The sequence below is a fragment of the Aotus nancymaae genome, unplaced genomic scaffold (genome assembly GCF_030222135.1).
Source record: "Aotus nancymaae isolate 86718 unplaced genomic scaffold, 86718_ANA_hifiasm-v0.15.2.pri h1tg000098l, whole genome shotgun sequence".
In the NCBI taxonomy this organism is placed as follows: Eukaryota; Metazoa; Chordata; class Mammalia; order Primates; family Aotidae; genus Aotus; species Aotus nancymaae.
Window position 1 is genome coordinate 2,025,263 of NW_026988513.1, and position 19,492 is coordinate 2,044,754.

At 45.2% G+C, this 19,492-nt stretch overlaps 1 pseudogene; it reads left to right on the plus strand.

Moving 5' to 3' along the window:
- Positions 1 to 457: 457 nt before the first annotated feature.
- LOC105725722 (Parkinson disease protein 7 homolog) lies at positions 458 to 6,500 on the plus strand (annotated as a pseudogene).
- Positions 6,501 to 19,492: the final 12,992 nt, after the last annotated feature.

The window sequence follows — 19,492 nt, forward strand, 5'->3', positions numbered from 1 at the left end:
GACAGCATCCAGTGTTCACATTGTGAGGCCTGTGGAGATGCCATTCAGTGCTAAGCCAGCCACAGGCTATATTCTTTTCTATTTTTGTATTTTCTATGTATTGTAATCATTTTCACTCATCTCAATATTTCCTCCAAGTTCAAATATCCTTGCAGTATATTCAAGCACATACACACTTCACCAAGTTTCTCTTCTTGAACAACTTCCCCACAGGTTTCCAGCCTGTCCTAGTCTAGGCTGGATGCTCGCTAGGTCCACCTCATACTTGGCATCTCCTTTTGTAATCACCAACCTGGAAGTGCCTTTTGCCTGGACTGGATCAGCCCCTTCTGTACCCCACGTCTTTTTTGGTTTGCTCTTTCACATGGCAAAAGTCACCCTGTGGTGACTTCCTGAGAAAATAGGATATTGGAGGGAAATATTTTGAGAAAATAGGATATTGGAGGGAAATCATTGTTTCTCAGAATCTGGAGGATTTTGTGCTGTTGTCTTCCAATGTCTCTTCACGTGCTTCTCTATGTAGAATCATATCTTCTTAGTTTTCTGAAAGCTCATAATGTTCTGGGGATGCCCTTTGTTCCTGGTGGTGAGTCTAGTATCTGTAGACTGAGAAGTTTTATTGAATTACTTATTTGAATCCTCTGTGCCCCTCTGTTCCAAGGAACCAAAAGATTGTATCCAGGAAATTGCAGCTAGTGGAGAGAGAAGGAGGATTTTAGAGAAGAAAAAGCCACAGAAGAAATCCTGGAATTCTGTCAAAATTGCAGCCTGGTGTGAGACTTGAAAACGTGTAACATAAAAATGGCTTCCAAAAGAGCTCTGGTCATCCTGGCTAAAGGAGCAGAGGAAATGGAGATGGTCATCCCTGTAGATGTCATGGGGTGAGCTGGGATTGAGGTCACCATTGCAGGTCTGGCTGGAAAAGACCCACTACAGTGTAGCTGTGATGTTGTCATTTCTCCTGATGCCAGTCTTGATGCAAAAAAAGAGAGAGCATATGACGCGGTGGTCCTACCAGGAGGTAATCGGAGTGCACAGAATTTACCTGAGTCTGCTGCCATGAAGGAGATACTGAAGGAGCAGGAAAACCGGAAGGGCCTGATAGGGCCTGATAGCCACTGCTCTGTTGGCTCATGACATAGGTTTTGAAAATAAAGTCACAACACACCCACTTGCTAAAGACAAAATGGTGAATGGAGGTCATCACACCTACTCTGAGAATCGTGTGGAAAAGGATGGCCTGATTCTTACAAGTCGAGGGCTTGGGTCCCGCTTCAAGATTGCACTTGTAATTGTTGCAGCCCTGAGTAGCAAGGAGGTGGCGGCCCAAGTGAAGACTCTACTCGTTCTTAAAGATTAGAGCAGCAAAATGTGACGATCACTTAGAGAAACAGGCTGTTAGGAATCTATTGTCACTGTGTTCACTTTAAACTAAACAATGGTAGATTAATGTGTTCAGAAGCTGCCATCATTACTGCTACTGCGAAGTCTAGTTGTGAAGTCACAACTACAGAGAGGTTTCTCAGCCTACGAATTCCCATCTATGTATTTTGGAGCCTTGTTCACAGAATAAACAGGGCATTTACCACACTGAAAAAAAAATCACTGGCTGGCCCCTGAACACTTGCACGAAGCCAACTTAGAACAATTCGGCTGAAGACAAAGATTTTAACTGAGGTTAAAGCTACCAATAAACACTCGAGAAAACTGAGTTTGCAGTTCAACTCCAAGCCAGACAATTACCTGCTAATCAAAAGAAACTAGGATCCAGTTTATCCACAATTTATTGTTCATAATGTCAAGGATAAAATCCAAAATTACCTGACAGATGAAGAGCAAGGAAAGATAGAACACATTTTCGAGAGAATAGAAAATCAGCTGACTCCAACCCTGATACCTAAATATTGGAATGAACAAAGGTTTTAATGCACTTATAACTATTCACAATGAAGTGAAATATGTTAGCAACAATTTAATAGGAAATATCAGCAGAGACATAGAAACAATTTTTAAAATGAAAAATCTAGAACCAAAAAATATAATTTCTGAAATAAAACAAAAATACTGACTGGACCTAAATAGCACAGTGATGATAACTGAGGAAAGGGTAAGGGAACTTGATAGATGACTGGATATTACCCGACATGAAGAATTAGAGAGGGAAATGTTTAGGCAAATTTTATAGAGACCTGTTCAACATAATCAAATAGTCTTAACACATGGATAATCGTGGACCTACAAGGCAAGCAAAGAGAGAATCAGGCAGAAAAAAATATTTGAAGAAATAACGGCTGGCAATTTCCCAAATTTATGGCAGATGCAAATTTACAGATTCATGATAACAAAAAGCAAAAAAGATAAACACAAAAAATGCCACACTGCCACAAACTGTTAAAGCCAAAGCTAAAAACAGATCTAGTCAGCAGCAGTAGAACAACTCCCTACTACGTATAGGGGAACAGCACTGGACTCAACTTCCAGCCTAACATCAGGAATTATGGAGGCCCAAGAGAGTGAAATAGCCACCTTTAAAGTGATAGAGGAACAAAGCTGTCAATCCAGAATTCTTCACTTCTAAGTGAAGATATTCTTTCAGCCAAATAAAGACATTTTTAGATAAAACTAAGAGAATTTGTTGTCAGCAGACCTGCACTATAAAGAAATGCTAAACAAAGTTCTTCAAACAGAAAGGAAATGATGTCTGATGGAAGCACAGATCCTCAGGAGCAGTGAAGAGCATTAGAGATGGTAAATAGCTGGATAAATACAGAATTCTTTCCTTTTGCTTTTTTTTCTTAAAGGTTTTATAATATATATGACTGTGAGCTCCAGTGGCACAATTGGTTAGCACGTGGTACTTATATATATGACTATTTAAAGTAGCATAGCATTGTCCTGTGGGTCTACAGCCTATATGGACGTAAAATGAGAGAAGAGGGGAAGTGGACCTACACTGTTGCAAGATTTCTACATTTTACTTGAAGTGATAATATACTAACTGTAAAAGGACTGTGAAAAGTTAAGGATGTATGTTATAATCCCCAGAACAATCACTAAAACGGTAATGTAGAGACATGTAGCTAAAAAGCCAATAAGAAAATTATAATTGAGTTTTTAAAATAGTCATGTAATTTTAAAAAGGCATAAAAGAAAAAAACAGAGAACAGATAGAAAACAAATAACAGAATGTTATGCCCAAAGACAACCATAGCAATAATTTCATTAAACATTAATGGATTAAATATTTTAATTAAAAGGCAGAGGTCAGAATGAATAAAGAAGCATGGCCCAACTATGTGCTATATACAAGAGGTGAACTTTATATTTTAAAATGGCACAGATAGGTTGAAAGGAACTAGAGGGAAAAAAAAAATACACCATGGCAAACAGTAAGCATAAAAAAGGCTAGGGTTGCTATATTAATCTAAGGTAATGGAGATTTTAAGATAAAACATGTCATAACAGATAATGAAGGACTTTTCATAATTATAAAATGGTCACTCAGAAAGATATAACAATCATACATGTGTCTTGTTACAAAGCATGAAGATCATTAAAATACATAAGAAAAAATTGATAGGATTAAAGGAAAAATAGGCAGTTTCATTCTCAGACTGGAAGTTTTAAGCTCCTCTCGGCAATTGATAGAACTGGATGAAGAAAATCATCAAAGACATGGAATATCTGAATAATGATTGATACTTATAAAATAACAACTGAGGAAAGCACATTCTCTTTACGTTACATGGTAGACCATATGCTGTGTCATGAAACAAATCTCAAAATTAAAAATTTTCAAATGACACAGTTCTCCTGTCACAGTAGAATTAAACTGAAAATCAATACAAAGTATCTGGAAAAATCCTAGATATTTGGAAGTTGCAGAGTACACTTCCAAATACCCCAGGAATCAAAGAGGAAAACACCAGAGAAATTAGAAAATATTTGAACTAATGAAAAGTTAAACATCAAAATTTTGAGGGATGCAGCTATAGGGTGCTTAGAGGAGAAAACTCGTAAAATTTCATGCTTATGTTAGAAAGAACTACAGTCAATGATCTATGGTTCCATTTTAAGACATTAACAAAGAAGAGCAAATTCAACCCCAACCCCAAGTCAGTAGAATGAAGGAAATAATAAAGGGAAGGGCGGAAGTCAAGGAAATAGAAAAATGCATAAGCAATAGAGAAAATGAAATCAAAAGACACTATGCTGGTTTCCCCTTTCAGTTGTCATCATCTCTGCACGTGCTGGTAAAGTCACGTGGCCTTTGGCCGCATCTGTTTTCTTGTGTGTAATAAAGGGGGTTGGACTTAAATGATACACAAAGTGCTCTAAATTGGTGCTTGTAGAAGCAAAAGAGGAGTAATTGTAGAATTTTTTTAATGAGCATGTTCTGGTTATTGCTCAGTAAATATGCTGAGTACACAAAGCCTTAAAGGCTATGATCACTTCTCCAACTGTTTATTTGCACAATCATTCATTAATTTGGGTTCTGTTTTAATACTTGAGGCATAGATTCCACGGACATAGACACAACTCACAGAAACAATGTTGTTCTGCACCAAGCAAGAGGGTCAGATAGGGAGACTAGAGGTCCCAAGCTTGTTATCTGCTTGACTTGCTCCTGAGGCCTTTGGATAATCATTGTCCTTGTTCTGTGGGTCTATTTCCCCATATGAGTTGTCTGCATTATTTTTAAGACTTAATCAGACAATCAGCAAAGCCAAATTGTCTCCCGATGCAAGTAAGTCTGGTAAGACTGCTATGAAGGTGCATCCTTGATTTACCCCTTAGCTGTCTTTAAGTCACGTTTCTTTCTTAAAGTTACTTGGATTCTTAAGGTGGCAGTTGAGAATGTGGTTTTAAGGTCCGGGAGGAAGCACATCACTAAAACCCTAGATTTGAAAGGGAGTAAAGAAGCCCTATGCCTTGTTGGTAGTGCTGGACATAATGTTAATTAGATGCTCTCCAGACCAGTTCTGGAGAGTCGGCACACTCAGCTGTACCCAGCGGCCGTCACGGGGTCTGCTCTTGGCCTGTGGCCATCACGGTCCAGGACTACCTCTGGAAGCTGTCAGGCCTCCTGGGTCTAAGTCCCCCCTGCCCATGAATTAGGATGTTTGATCAGGAGGACAGGATGTGGTGAACGTAATATGTGGAGGAGAAAGCAGATTGGAAGTGAGACATCCCCAATTTGCTGATATTTCACTCTTCTAGAACAAGCAGTGTTAACTTACATTTTTGGCAAAAATACCAGAGAAGTGATGCTCATAACTTGGATTTAATCACAAGGAAACATTAAACACAACTGAGGCACATTCTACAAAATATCTGACCACTACTCTTTAGAAGCATCACGGTCACAGAAGACAGAGACTCGAGGAACTATCCCAGATTGGAGACGTGACATTAAATGCAACATGTGGGGTCCTGCATTGGATCTTGAACCGGAAAAAGGACGTCAGCAAGCCAACTGGTGAAATTGTAATAAGATCTGTAGATTAACTCATAATATTAATCATTATTAATTTCCTGCTTTTGATCATTGTATTATGGCTATTTGAGATATTAACATTTGGAGAAGCTGGGTAAAGAGAAGGAATATGGGAATTATTCTATCTGAAACATTTTTGTGCCTGAAATTATTTTTAAATGAAAAATTGTGTTTTAATTTTTAAAAAAGAATAGATGTAGAATACAAAACTTCCAAAGCAGTGTATGTTGGTGAGGATTAAAAGAAAAAATAAGTCAGTAGGAGTAACTAACATGGGAGAGGGTTGGTGACGCATAAAAGAAGGAAAGTGAATAGAAAGTTCAAACTAAGAGGGTGAAAATATTTTCTAATGAATTAGCACAATAATATCAATGAACTAATGTTTTCAGATAAAATAGATCCTCAGATTAGACCCCACTGCCAAAAAAATCCATCTATTTGGTATTTCTAAATATATGCTATTTCTGGATCCTAAATGAAAGGACTCAAAAATTGAAAGCAAAAGAATGCCAGTCCCACCCCACTCCCACCAAGAGAAGAAATGCGTCTAGGAAAATACTCATGAAAAGGAAGCTAATGGTACTAAGTTGATATCACATAAAATATGCTTGATGGATAAATATCATTTAGGAATATATAAAGGCTATTGTATAATGATGAAAGTAATTTACCAGGAATATAAAATGATTCTAAACTTAGGTACATTTAGTAATATATTGATAACTTCAGGCCAGCAAGGTGGCTCACGCCTAGAATCCTAGCACTTTGGGAGGCTAAGGCAGGAGGATTACCTGAGATCAGGAGTTTGAGACCGCCACCTGGACAACATGCTGAAACCCCATCTCTACTAAAAATACAAAAGTTAGCTGGGCGTGGCGGCGGGCGCCTGTAGTCACAACTACTTGGGAGGCTGAGGCAGGAGAGTCACTTGAACCCCGGCGTTAGAGGTTGCAGTGAGCCGAGATCGTGCCATCGCACTCCAGCCTGGGCGAATCTAAAAAAAAAAAAAAAAAAAAAAAGTAAATAATATATTAACAACTTTAATAGATATAATTTTTAATTATTGGGATTTGCAATCCATAATCATACTAGTAGGTTTTTAACACACTTTTCTCAATATTGATGGATTAAGCAGTCAAAATAATTATCAAATGTATAGAAAATTTGAAAAGCACAGTTAGCAAGCTTAATTTCTCAGGCAGAAATTTGTAGAACTTTCTAATTTTAGTTAGAAGATTGGCCACATTCTAGCCAGAGACAAGTCTCAAGAAATAAAAAATTAGTATTGAAGTCTCTGACCACAATAAAATTACATTAGACATTAGTAACAAGAAGATAACTTTAGAATCCTGCATGTGTTTGGAAATTTTATTTTATTTTTTGTAGAAATGGAGTCTCACTATGTTGCCCAGACTGGTCTTGAACTCTTGGCTTCAAGCAATCCTCCTGCTTCAGCCTCACAAAGTGGCTGGATTACAGGTGTGAGCCATGCCTGGATGACATTTGGAAGTTTTAAAACAGACTTCTGAATAACACGTAGGTCAAAAAAGAAAATGTTACAAACATTAGCGACACTGATACGTGAACAGTAATGAAGAATTTTATATCAAAATGTGGGATGCAGCTAAAGAAACACTTCAAGGTAAATGTACAGTTTCAGTGCTTGTATTAAATAGGAAAAGAGATTGAATACGAGCTATGCGTGAAATTCAAAGAAAGAATGAGCTCAAAGAAAGTAGCGGAAAGGGGCCGGGCGCGGTGGCTCACGCCTGTAATCCCAGCACTTTGGGAGGCCGAGGCGGGAGGATCATGAGGTCAAGAGATCGAGACCATCCTGGTCAACATGGTGAAACCCCGTCTCTAATAAAAATACAAAAAAATAGCTGGGCATGGTGGCGCGTGCCTGTAATCCCAGCTACTCAGGAGGCTGAGGCAGGAAGAATTCCCTGAAGCCAGGAGGAGGAGATTGCACTGAGCCGAGATCGCACCGTTGCACTCCAGCCTGGGCAACAAGAGCAAAACTCCGTCTCAAAAAAAAAAACTAATAAAAACAAATGAAATAAATAAAAACAAATGAAGTAGCACACAAAGATGGAATGGAGATGGTCAAATCAATAAGGCCAATAGCTGGTTCTTTGAAAGCATGCTGTGAACAGAAAATCAAAAATCCTCAGACCCCAAACTCACTCAGCCATTGGGAAAAGTTAAATTTGGGTTAACTGCCTCCTGTTTTGTTCCTAAGTAGGCATCTACAAAGATAGAAGGCCACATACCTCCCTCGGAGGACCCCCTCACAATTTTCTCACAAGGCAACTCCCTGTGGGTCCCAAGATCTTTACCCTAAAACAGTGTTCTGTTGAATTTCACCCTGACAATGTGAATTAACAGCTTATCGTCACAGGTATGGGACAAAGGCAGGAGTAGAAGTGATTTCTCCCTCACCCGAGACAAAAGCGTGTGTGACCGCCCCCTCTGTGTTTGCTCTGTCCCGTAAAAAGCACACTGAGCAGGACAGGAATGCATAGTTGACTGTCCCTCTGCCCCTTTTTTTCACATTCAGCATGTGGATTTATGGAGCTCTGATCAGAGCTTCGCAAGAACGTGACCATATCCTCCCTTTTTTTTTCTTTCCTCTTTCCTCTCCTGCCCACTTTTTCCCCTTTAAATATTGAAGCCCTGGTGCCCTCTTTAGAGAAAGCATGGATCACGGATGTTCCTGTGATTTTGTGTTCCTTTTTCCCAGTCACTTCCTATCAAAGGAAAAAAAGAAGAGATACAGCAGAAATATTAGGAATACAGAGGTAAACAAGGAAACATGCACCCGCTTTTTAAAATTAAGATATTTCTGTGATAAAACAGTTCCTGAACACAGCAGCCTGGGGACCAGGACCTCAGCTGGAGGTTGGACGGGAAGTGCAGGTATCCAGAGAGAAAGCCTGTGGCGGCTTCACAAGATCTCACTCGCTGTGATCCTGACCACACAGGAAACAGCACAGAGCCAGCCCTCCCCCAGCCCCGAGTTCTGTCAGTCACTCACACACGGCTTACACACATCCTCATCAGAAAAGAAAGAAATTCTTTTGAGAGTGGGAACACTTAACATAGAGATTTTTAAGGTTTATTATCCTAGGTTTGACAGTGCCAAGTCACAACATGAAATCCCATTGTGTATAGGCTGATGGATTATGTATTATCCACAGTGACATTCTGAATGACAAATAGGTTTTGAAAATGTAGGTTCCTAATCAGAACATTTGAAAAACCACTGTTTGAGAATAAAACTGTGCTGGTTGCTGACACACAGATGATGGTGTCCCAGCCACTCGGGAGCCCGGCACCCATGCCCTGCCCCACACCTGTGCAGAGCCAGCCTCCCCACGGCTAACTCCTCTACAGACTCGCTGAGGAAGAGGGTGGGGAAGAGTGCCTTGGCGCCTTGCTTTTGCCTTGCCTTTTAGTTGTGTGTGTGTGGAGGGAATAACCCTTAGTTTTGTCTGAGGAGGTGGCTCTGCAGCCTGAGAGTGCATTGGAGTGACCCACAGTCAAGTGACAGCGGCCTGGGCCGGGGACCCAGGTGTCTGCACTTACCCGACTCTGGGTGGTCCTGACGTGCACCACGACTTGCGGGCCACAGCTAACAGCTTCAGCATCTGCGCTTCCCCAGGCTCGGTCGTGGCGCTGTGCGCCTTGAGAACGCTGAGCACTCACTGTCAGGCACTGTCCTGCATTGACATGGATTAGCATTCTCAGATCTGCACAACTATCCCCATTTTACACAGGAGGAAACTTCAGGAAACAAAGGCCACATAATCCCCAAGGTTGTGTAACTAAGGAGGGACAGAGCTCAGACTGGAAGGCAGAGTCTTGCTCAGCACACGTCCCCCTCACCATGCCAGGAGGTCGCACTGGTCATGCACAGCAGACTCTCCTGGGTGAGGACCCCTGTCAGAGTAGCCCTCGCAGAGCAGAAGCACGTGCTCAGGTCTGCAGGACGCCACTGCTGGAACTGACAGCAGCTCCAGGGCACGAGCCAGTCCTAGGCTGGGGAGGCTGTGGAGCTGAAGCGCAGGTGATTCTGCTCTCAGGGAGTGCGCAGCCTCACTGGGAAAACAGAAGGGATGTCCCACGTGCTCCATGCCAAGCAGAGATGCAAGCAGCAACCAATGAAAGGGCTGTTCTTGGCCCTCTCCTTGCTTGCCATCGGCAAATCTCATCACAAAAGCAGAGGGAAGCGTTTAACCAAAGAAAGCTAGACTGACAGAAGTTCGGGATGACAACTCCCTGAGACTCCGTTTAGGTGTGAAGAACTTGGATGTGCCAGGTGTGCTACTCAGAGACCCCCATGGCTGAGAGGACAGCAAGAAACGACAGTGGGCGCGTAGATGTTAACTGAAGCCGTGGAGATCATACGGGATGAGACGAGGTTAGGACAGAACCACGAGGTGGACCAGGGCTGAGGGCAGATCGTGGAAGACAGGGCTGCAGGAGGCAGCCAGGAACACAGAGGCTCTGGGCAAATGCAAAAGGAAAGGGATACGCCACAGTTTGCTGTTTGGAAAATGTCTTCAAACTTAGCCATATAACCGGCCAGTGTCCTAGAGTTTTTAGGAGGAAATCCTGCACACCAGTTTCTCTACCTGCTGCCACTGTATCTTTATAGGCTACCTAGTATTAGTGGTAGAAATACTGCATTCACTGAGACACCAGGGGTGTGATGGCTACATGCTGTTACATAACAAGCTATTAGTCAGCTGTGCCAATAACAAAGCAGAGATATCATCATGCACACTGATGTCCGCAGCTCCTGCCCCGCACGTCTGCACACGTGTGCCTGTATTTAACCATTCCTTCTAACCCTGACATCGCCTTTCACAGGCATGGCATGCAATGCTTTTCCAAGAACCTTCATGTATAAGATTGTTGAGTTCCTGTGAAGTGAGCAGAATGAATATTTTTATATCTGGACTTTACCAAGGAGAAAGCTGAGGCCAGGAAACATTTAGTGCCTTACTTGTAATCACAGACAAGCGCCTAACAGGAACGCAAGGAAACCAAGACGCATGGAGTCCTAGTGCAGCCGCTTCTGGTCGTAGGGATGAAGACAGAGTGTGACCTCAGGAAATGTCGCAGCTCCTGCCACCTTCTCAATAAAGGTCTCCTGGGATCAGCTTCTTGCTCCAGAGTGCTAAGTGGATGCCCTCCACCTATAGGTTGGAAACCCAAGGGCCTTGACCTAAAGAGAGGGAGTGGTTTTTATGGAGAGACTTGTTTTAAACTCACATCAACACGTACGCATCCAGCTGGACGATGTGACTCACACCTGTAATCCCAGCACTTTGGGAGGCCAAGCAGGTGGATCACCTCAGATCAGGAGTTGGAGACCAGCCTGACCAACATGGTGAAACCCTGTCTGTACTTAAAACACAAAAATTATCTGGGCATGGTGGTGTGCGCCTGTAGTCCCAGCTACTCAGGAGGCTGATGCAGGAGAATTGCTTGAACTTGGGAGGTAGAGATTGCAGTGAGTCAAGATTGAGCCACTGCACTACAGCCTGGGCAACAGAGTGAGACTCTGTCTCCAAAAAAAAAAAAAAAAAAATTACACATTCAAATGAATTCTGCCCTCGATGTGACTTATTTCAATATAATGCAATCGTTGGAAAACCAACCGTGCAGACATCCTCTTGGAGACAGTGAGAGGGTTCTGAAATCTGGTCTGGGTACTGGATGAGATTTAGAAGTTAGTTTTGGTAGGTGTGGGGATGGTATCGGGCCTGGTTTTTAAGGCTGCCTGGTGATGTACATAGGCTCGAAACAACGTGGCATTTGGGTCACACTTCTGCAACAGGATGGCAGCATTGTGTCCATGTAGATGGATTACCCATCCTCAGTAGACGGCAGCTCTGCCGCCTGAACGTCAGAACACTCTGTCTGGGAGTTTATCTATTTACCGAATTTTCAGAAATGCCCTGAGAACCAATCTGAACCCCAGACAAGTGGAGTCCCACATCGCCCCGAACAGCTGCACCATGGCCTGTGCTTGTCACCTCCCAACACGCTCCCTTTGAGCTGTGACGCGGAAGACTTTTGAGTCTGGAAGACAGCCAATCCTGACAATTGGACTTGACGATTTGATTTCTTCCTGTGCAAGGATCTTCCATTGTTTTATTAAATTCCATGGTCAAGGCTTAGGCCAAGGCTGCAACCAAGTGTCTCCAACCAAGCCACGGGTGTAGATTTCATAGCGGGCAGGGCGATTCTCTACCACCCCTCCCACTGCCTGGGCCTTGCTGCATGGGACCAAGGATGGGGCTCCTGATGGCAGAAAGACATCTTGGGTGGGACGGGAGCAGCACAGGTCACTGAAGAGGAGGAAGTGGAGGCAGAGGGGGCAGAGGTGAAGCCTGGCTTGCTGAGCACGCGGCACTGAGCGAGGTGCTGAGGAGCGTGCCTGAAAGCAATCAGGACAATGAGGTGTCACACTGGAAACTTCGTAACCAAAGCATCTGTCAGGCTAATCTAACACAAAGCGTTGGGCAGGGGACTGTCCCTCTCCCACACCCCACCCTCAGGGCTTTCATTAAGGGGAGGGACAGATTTGCTAGTGTAGTGTATCAGGGTTTTTCCTCACTATTTAGGAAAACTTTACAAGCAGCGACTGCGGAGTCGGCAGCCCAGGCATCCCCATTGCTGGGGGTGGGGCAGCCTCCTCGAGTGTGCAAGCTCCGCCTGCAGCCTAGAGCCCCACCCGGGCAAGGATGCTGCTGTTACAAATCACCGTTCAATCTGCCTGCCCTGTCTTTATGTGCAGGACTCTGTCCGGTTAAACCCTCGGCAATGGAAGACTGCCCCTGGCTGCACACTGGCCCTTGAGCTGGCCACCCCACAGGGACAGGAAGGGTGGCCTGACCACTCCCTCCACCCCCCAGTCTGGAGGCCACCACCCAGCCTCCACGCCCTGGTGGGTCAGGGGAGAGGTGTGCTTGGTACCCAGAGGAAGCATGTCTGCAGCAGTCGCCCCATCCCTGCTTTCACTTTCCACCGTTTCAGTGACCTGCGGTCAACCACGGTCCAGATCTATTAAGTGGAAAAATCTAGAAATACGTAATTCGAGGATTTTAAATGCACAGCTCTGAGTAGCGTGATGAGATCTTGCACTGGGAGGCAATTCATCGCTTTGCCCAGGGATCTTCAAAGGAGGCACTCCCTGCCCCTTAGCCACTGAGGAGCCCGGTTCCTTATGAGGCCAACTCTCCAGCTGGCCATGCTTGCGTTCAAGGAACCCGTATTTTCCTTAATAATGGCACCAAGGTGCAAGAGTGGTGATGCTGGCAATTCAAATTGCCAGAGAGAAGCCATCAAGTGCTTCCTTTCCATGAAAAGGTGAACGTTGTTGACTAAGAAAACAAACAAAAGCTGCCAGGCGTGGTGGCTCATGCCTGCAATCCCAGCACCGTGTGAGGTTGGGCTGGGCAGATCACTTGAGCCCAGGAGTTTGAGACCAGTCTGGGCAACATGGCAAAACCCTGTCTCTACCAAAAATACAAAAAGTAGCCAGGCATGGTGGTGTGCCTGCAGTCCCAGGTACAGGAGGATGAAGCCGGAGGATGCTTGAGCCCCACAGGTCAAGGCTGAAAGGAGCTTTGATTGCACTGGTGCACTCCAGCCTGTCTCACAAAAAAGGAAAAAGGAAAGAAAAGAAAAAATGTGTAAGCTGAAGTTGCTAAGATCTACGGTAAGAACAAACTTATTCATGAAACGGTGATGAAGGAAAAGGAAATTTATGCTCATTTTGCTGTCACATCTCAAACTGCAAACCATCATTCTCAGCAAACTGACACAGGAACACAAAATCAAACACCACATGTTCTCACTCATAGGTGGGTGTTGAACAATGAGAACACATGGACACAGGAAGGGGAGCACTACACACTGGGGTCTGTTGGGGGGAAATAAGGGAGGGACAGCGGGAGGTGGGGAGTTGGGGAGAGATAGCATGGGGAGAAATGCCACATATAGGTGAAGGGGAGGAAGGCAGCAAATCACACTGCCACGTAAGCACCTATGCAACAATCTTGCATGTTCTTCACATGTACCCCAAAACCTCAAATGCAATAAAAAAAAATAAATAAATAAAAATAAAAATTTAAAAAAAAAGAGATCGAGAAAAAAAAAAGTTATGGCCACAGTGCCTGATCAGTGGTCAGTTAAGAAGAAGAAGGCATTAAACGTATGGGTGGAAAACATGAACAGAAATGTGTCCTGATTGACAGCAACTGGGTTTAGGATTCTCCGTGGTTTCATATCCCCTACTGGGGAGGGGGGCCACTGTGAACTGCTCTTCCGGGCCCCAGATTTTCCATGTACCACTGGCAGATCCTGTGAGAAGCCTCTACAAAGGCCATGTTGTGACCTTTGCAATTGTGAGAGAGAAACAGAGAGGAGAGGGAGAGAGAGAAAAAAAAACTCCCTGCAAGCTTCACCAAGGCCAGGCCAGAGTGCGACCTTTCTCCACTTCATTTCAGGACCCTCAACGCCCTTCCATTGGTAAGAAAATCTCATAAATGCTTTCATTCCAAAAAAAAATGTGTTTCTTTATCAAAATAGACAATATCTTTTATACCTCACCTCGCAAATGAAACTCAAGTAATTTTGGATGTTTTAAAAACATCGAGATACTCATTTAATGAACACGCAAAAAACAATGAGTGACCTAAAAAGTCATTAGGCATTCGGACTTCCTAAGCATTGCAGAGCTTTATAAAATTCTCCAAGTCAGCGTCTCTGAGTGTGTGGCGTTAGGTCAATGTAAAAAACTAAAATTCCGCTTTCTAAAACCAGGAGCGTCCTAAGCCTGCCTTCTTGGCTCAGAACAGAACTCCCCCTTCTCTTTGGGCTGATCTGCTCCTGCTGAGCTGGATGTAAAGCCCCTAACTGATATTCTTTTTTTTTTTTTTTTTTTTTTGACGGAATTTTGCTCTGTCACCCAGGCTGGAGTGCAGTGGCACAATCTCTGCTCACTGAAACCTCCACCTCCTGGGTTCAAGCAGTTCTCCTGCCTCAGCCTCCCGAGTAGCTGGAACTACAGGCATGCACCACCACGCCCAGCTAATTTTTGTATTTTTAGTAGAGACGGTGTTTTGCCATGTTGGCCAGGCTGGTCTCAAACTCCTGACCTCAGCTGATCCTCCAGCCTTGGCCTCCCAAAGTGCTGGGATTACAGCTACCTAATATTCTTAATGGAAAAGGCACAGTGAAGAGCCAGCCGTCTCATTTCTATTTATTCAGATGTGAGTCTTACCACACACGCAGCGTGCCTTGGAGACTAGACTTGGAACATCCACCCACCGGATAGGACAAACAGAAGCTGCATCCTCCCCTCTGCGGGTGGAGCAGAACCCAGGCATCCCAAGGCTCCTCCCAGCTCTGTCACTAACCTGCGGTTACCAAGCTCGGATTCTGGACACCCATTAGTCATTTTGTGAAAAAGTTTGTAAACTGTAAAGTATCCCACAACCATTATCTCTCTGTGTATCAGATAGCTGGTCTCTTCCCACAATAAGCCACAATAGAACTGGTGTGCTGGTACTTTCTCCCTCTGGGCGGGGACCCGAGCAAGGGGTGGGGACAGAGGTGTCTGGTGGGCACTCCCTGTGCCTGCACTATTCCCTTCCCGAACGGTTACAGGCTCCATTCGTATGGCAGACCAAGCCCCTCTGCTTCTCCCTCCACCCTGCTCACCTGCATCTGGAGCTTCAGGAGCTGGAAGCCGCTGCCATGGCGCCTGAGGACGGCGCAGTTCCCGACCCACTCTCGCTGGCAGCTGTGATAATGCCTGGCTCCCTGCCAACAGCACATTGATCACTTTCATTTCAATTTCATTCAGATCTGAATAAAAATCTGTATTTTAGTATTATTGATGTCATCGTTTTCCTGATTGCACTGTTTCTGTAAAACGTTAACATTAGGGAAACTAGGTGAAGGGATAATGGACCTTTTCTGCACGATCTTTGCAACTCTTCTCTAAGTCTGAAATTACTTCAAAATAAATAGTTGGGGAGAAACCTGAAGGCCATTTTCTAGACCTGTTAGAAGTTCCAGTAACACCCAAGCAGCGCTTGGCCTTGCCACCGAACGACTGAAGCAGGGAGGTGGTCAGAGCTGCACATTGGCTGGTCCGGTCTCCAGTTAGCTCTGGAAACCTCGCCCACAAGAGCGTGCCCCTGTTCCCATTCGCCACTGTCAACTGTGCGACTAGGCCCACCCAGAACCCTCACTCTTCTTTGCTGTCCCTGTTTTGAAAGTCTCCAAATGGGACTGGGGTCGGGACGAATCTCCGGACTTGAGGACAGGTGACGTGTGTCCCACTTACAGACAGCCTTGCATCCTGAGTCGGAATTTTACCGGTGAGAATACCTCAAAAAAACCTTTGAGGAAACAGATTCATTTCTATTCCTGTTTTCTAACAACTATTGTTGCGTGCCTCCTGTATGTGAAATGCCCTGCTAGCGAGGAATGAAGGGCTGGTCCGGAGCCAGCATGTGACTGCACGTGTCTGGCGGGTCCCTGGCTGCTGGCACAGGCTCGAGTGTCATTCTGATTCCTTCCCACCATCCCTTGACCACAGGCAGGCCTGTCCCTGTGACTCAGAGAACCATTTGTGCCTCAGTGAACTCACTGTCCTCAGGAAGCCAGTGAATGTAGATTAGACCAAATTAACCTCCTCTGGTCTTGTCTCCAAAGCCAGCCAGAATGCAGCAGCCCCAAATGACAAAGTCAAGCTCTACAGCCCCAGATTCGTTTCACTCCTCATTTTCCTGTTGCCATGAATAGCATTCTCCTTCAAAGATCCCCCACTCTCACCCTGAAGCATTCTTGAATTCTTTCGCCTCCATCCCGCCCCTCCTCCCTGGCCAGCCTCCTATCCTGCCCATGCTTTCCAACAGGGCTTCTTGGATCCAGCCCTTTCCTCACTGTCCCCTTCACCTAACCCAGAAAGAATAACATTCTCAAGAAAAGTCCAACTATTCTATCAACATAAAAATTGAGGTGACTGGACACTCATCAGCGGCAGGGGTGACCGAGCTGCCCCTAACGCTGTGCACCCCTAAAGCTGGGGTTGAAGATTGGGCCGTGGCCTGAAGACAGAGGTGAAGGCTGCCATGGACGCCGTGGGGACGGGGCAGGAAGCAGGCACCTCTGCAGCCACCTTTTTAAAGCATTGCTGAATTCTCCGAGTCTGTGGCGCCATCAGCTGGATTCCTGGCAGGACACTGCCTGGGACTCCCGGATCCCGTCAGCTTCCAGCTGGATTTCAAGTCCAGACCCTGCCTGCTTCCTGCCCCACCCCCACGGTGTCCACAGAAGGCTTCACCTCTGTCTTCAGGCCCCGGCTCAATCTGCATCTTCTTTATTCTCAGGCACCCCCCAACCTTCAACCCTAGCTTTAGGGGTGCACAAGCATTAGGGGCGGCTTAGCCACCCCAGCCGCTGGTGAGTTTAGCCCATTCTCTCCTCAGTTAAGTTTGTTTAAAAAAGGATTGGAGGCCGGGTATGATGGCTCACGCCTGTAATCTTAACACTTTGGGAGGCTGAGGCAGGTGGATCACCTGAGGTCAGGAATGCGTGACCAGCCTGACCAACATGGTGAAACCCGATCTCTACTACAAATACAAAAAAATTAGCCGGTCATGGTGGTGCACGCCTGTAATCCCAGCTATTCTGGAGGCTGAGGCAGGAGAATGACTTGAATCCAAGAGGCAGAGATTGCAGTGATCCAAGATGGTGCCATTGCACTCTAGCCTGGGCAACAAGAGCGAAACTCTGTCTCAAAAAAATAATAATAATAAAACAAAATAATAAATAAAAATAAAAAGGATTAGACACCTCCTACACTCCATCACCACCTACCACTGGCTTCAGAGTCCCAGGAATCCCACCCCCTGCTCGCTAATGAAAGTCTCCTCACTAAGATGACCAGTGGCTTCCAAATTGCCAGGTCATACCCACGTTTTCAGATCTTATCTAATGAGGCTTTTGGATATTTTGACCGATACTTCAAATACTTTTTCATAACCCAAGTAGTTGTGGTGAATGTTGAAAAAAATGCTAAAATAGAAGTAAGCCAAAAATAATACTCACAGTCCTACTACCTAGAGACAACCACTATTAACATTTCACTGCATAGCCTTCCAGACTCTTCTGTGCTTATATATTAAATGGCTTATGTTAAGGAATTAATGATACATACCATGCAGCAACCACCTTTAAAATATGATCATCTTGCCTTATTAAAAATAGGAAGACGTTCATTTCAGTGGCTACATTGGGTTGCAGGGTGTGGATTTTTCTACCTTTGGGAGTGTTCATTGTTGCCCATTTTCCTTATTAGAGAGCAAATCTGTGATGAATGGATCCTTAGTACTTCAGAGCTACTCGCTCTCGTTGTTTTCTTAGAATAAACTGCTAGAAGTCACAGTCCCACTACCAGCTACCGGCCCCCACACATCCCCTTTCTGTTTCCTAGGATTGTACGCTTTTCCTAGATTCCGAAAAGGAAGGAGGAAGAGCTGCCACGTGGTTGCAGGTGTCAGACTCCACCATGAAGGAGGGAAATCTGTCTGGCTGCCTGGGCACTGGGACTGGGAACAGGTGCCAGGGAGGGTGGCAGCGCTTCTCTGCCTGGGAAACAAAGTCAAAGCCTGAGTGGGTGTCCCTCCCGCATCCTCGAGCCTCCGGGCCCTCACCACGTCCCCCTCACTTCCGGTATTATGCTCCCTGCAGGCCTTTGCTGCTGGTGCGGTGAGACTGCATCTCTGCGTCAGCATTTTAGTAAGAGGTCTCACCAGCAAGGCCATTGACATCTCGAAGGTGAAGCCCATGGCTTTCCTGCTCCCTGAGATGCTGCTGGCCCCTTGGCTTCAGCGAAACCACACCTTCCTGTTTCCCTTTGAGCCCTTACTCCTCATCTTTCCATCTCCTTCTTAGACTTCTCTTCCTCCACGCAGCCATAAATCCCAGTCATCCCAGGCTTTCCCCGGAAGTCACTGCTCTGCTTACACTCCCGACCCTCTGTGCCTGTATAGCGGGGTGGGGGTGGGGGTCCAACCCACTCTTAAAGTATTAGCCACTAAGACCTCCTTGACCCTCTTCTCTCAGACTTCAAATTTACCTGCCCAGCTGCCTGCTAAGCATCATCCCTGTAATTTATAGATCTCAAAGTTGTTGGGCTCAAAGCGGATTTCACCACCCTGCCCCTCAGTCAGGGCTCCCCTGAGCTGTTCCTGTCGGGGTACACTGCTGTCCACCCAGCACATAGTCCGCAAACCCGGCCCCTCCTTTGCGTTCTTCTCTCTCACACCTCTGACCTGATCAACCACACCCATCCCCAACTTCACCCTGGAGGAGGCTGTGAAATGGGCGACTATTTCATCATCACTGCCCCGTCTAATGCAGGCCCTGGCCATCCCACACTGGGAAAACCTACCGGCTGGGCTCCCTGCTTCCCACCCGCCTTTCCCTACCCAAATGCAACCTGCGCAGCATAGTGTAATGCCCAGTATGATATTTCTACATTTGGATACTGGATACCATACCCTATGCCATTCTTCTACTAAGACTTTCGAATGGCTCTTACTGTACACAGGATAAAGCAGACAGAGCCCTGCAGGATGTGGTCCCGGCCACCTGGCCTGCTCTAGCTTCCAGCACTCCTCTCCTTAGGCACCATCAGCCACACCTGAATTTCTTGTGATTTCCATGGTGTACACCCCCAAGCCTTTGCTAATAATATTGATTCCCTGGAATGTCCTTTCTCTCTCCTATGTGTAGCTAATTCGACCTCTCCATAAGTTTCAGCTCTCCTAGACAGCCATTCTTAACTTTTTTGTCCCCACAAATATACGCTTTTCTTTGTGTTTCCAAAATGCTCTTGGAAAATGTATGCCATGTCTCTTACCACACTGCATTGCAGTTGTGTGCTTTTATGACTAGACT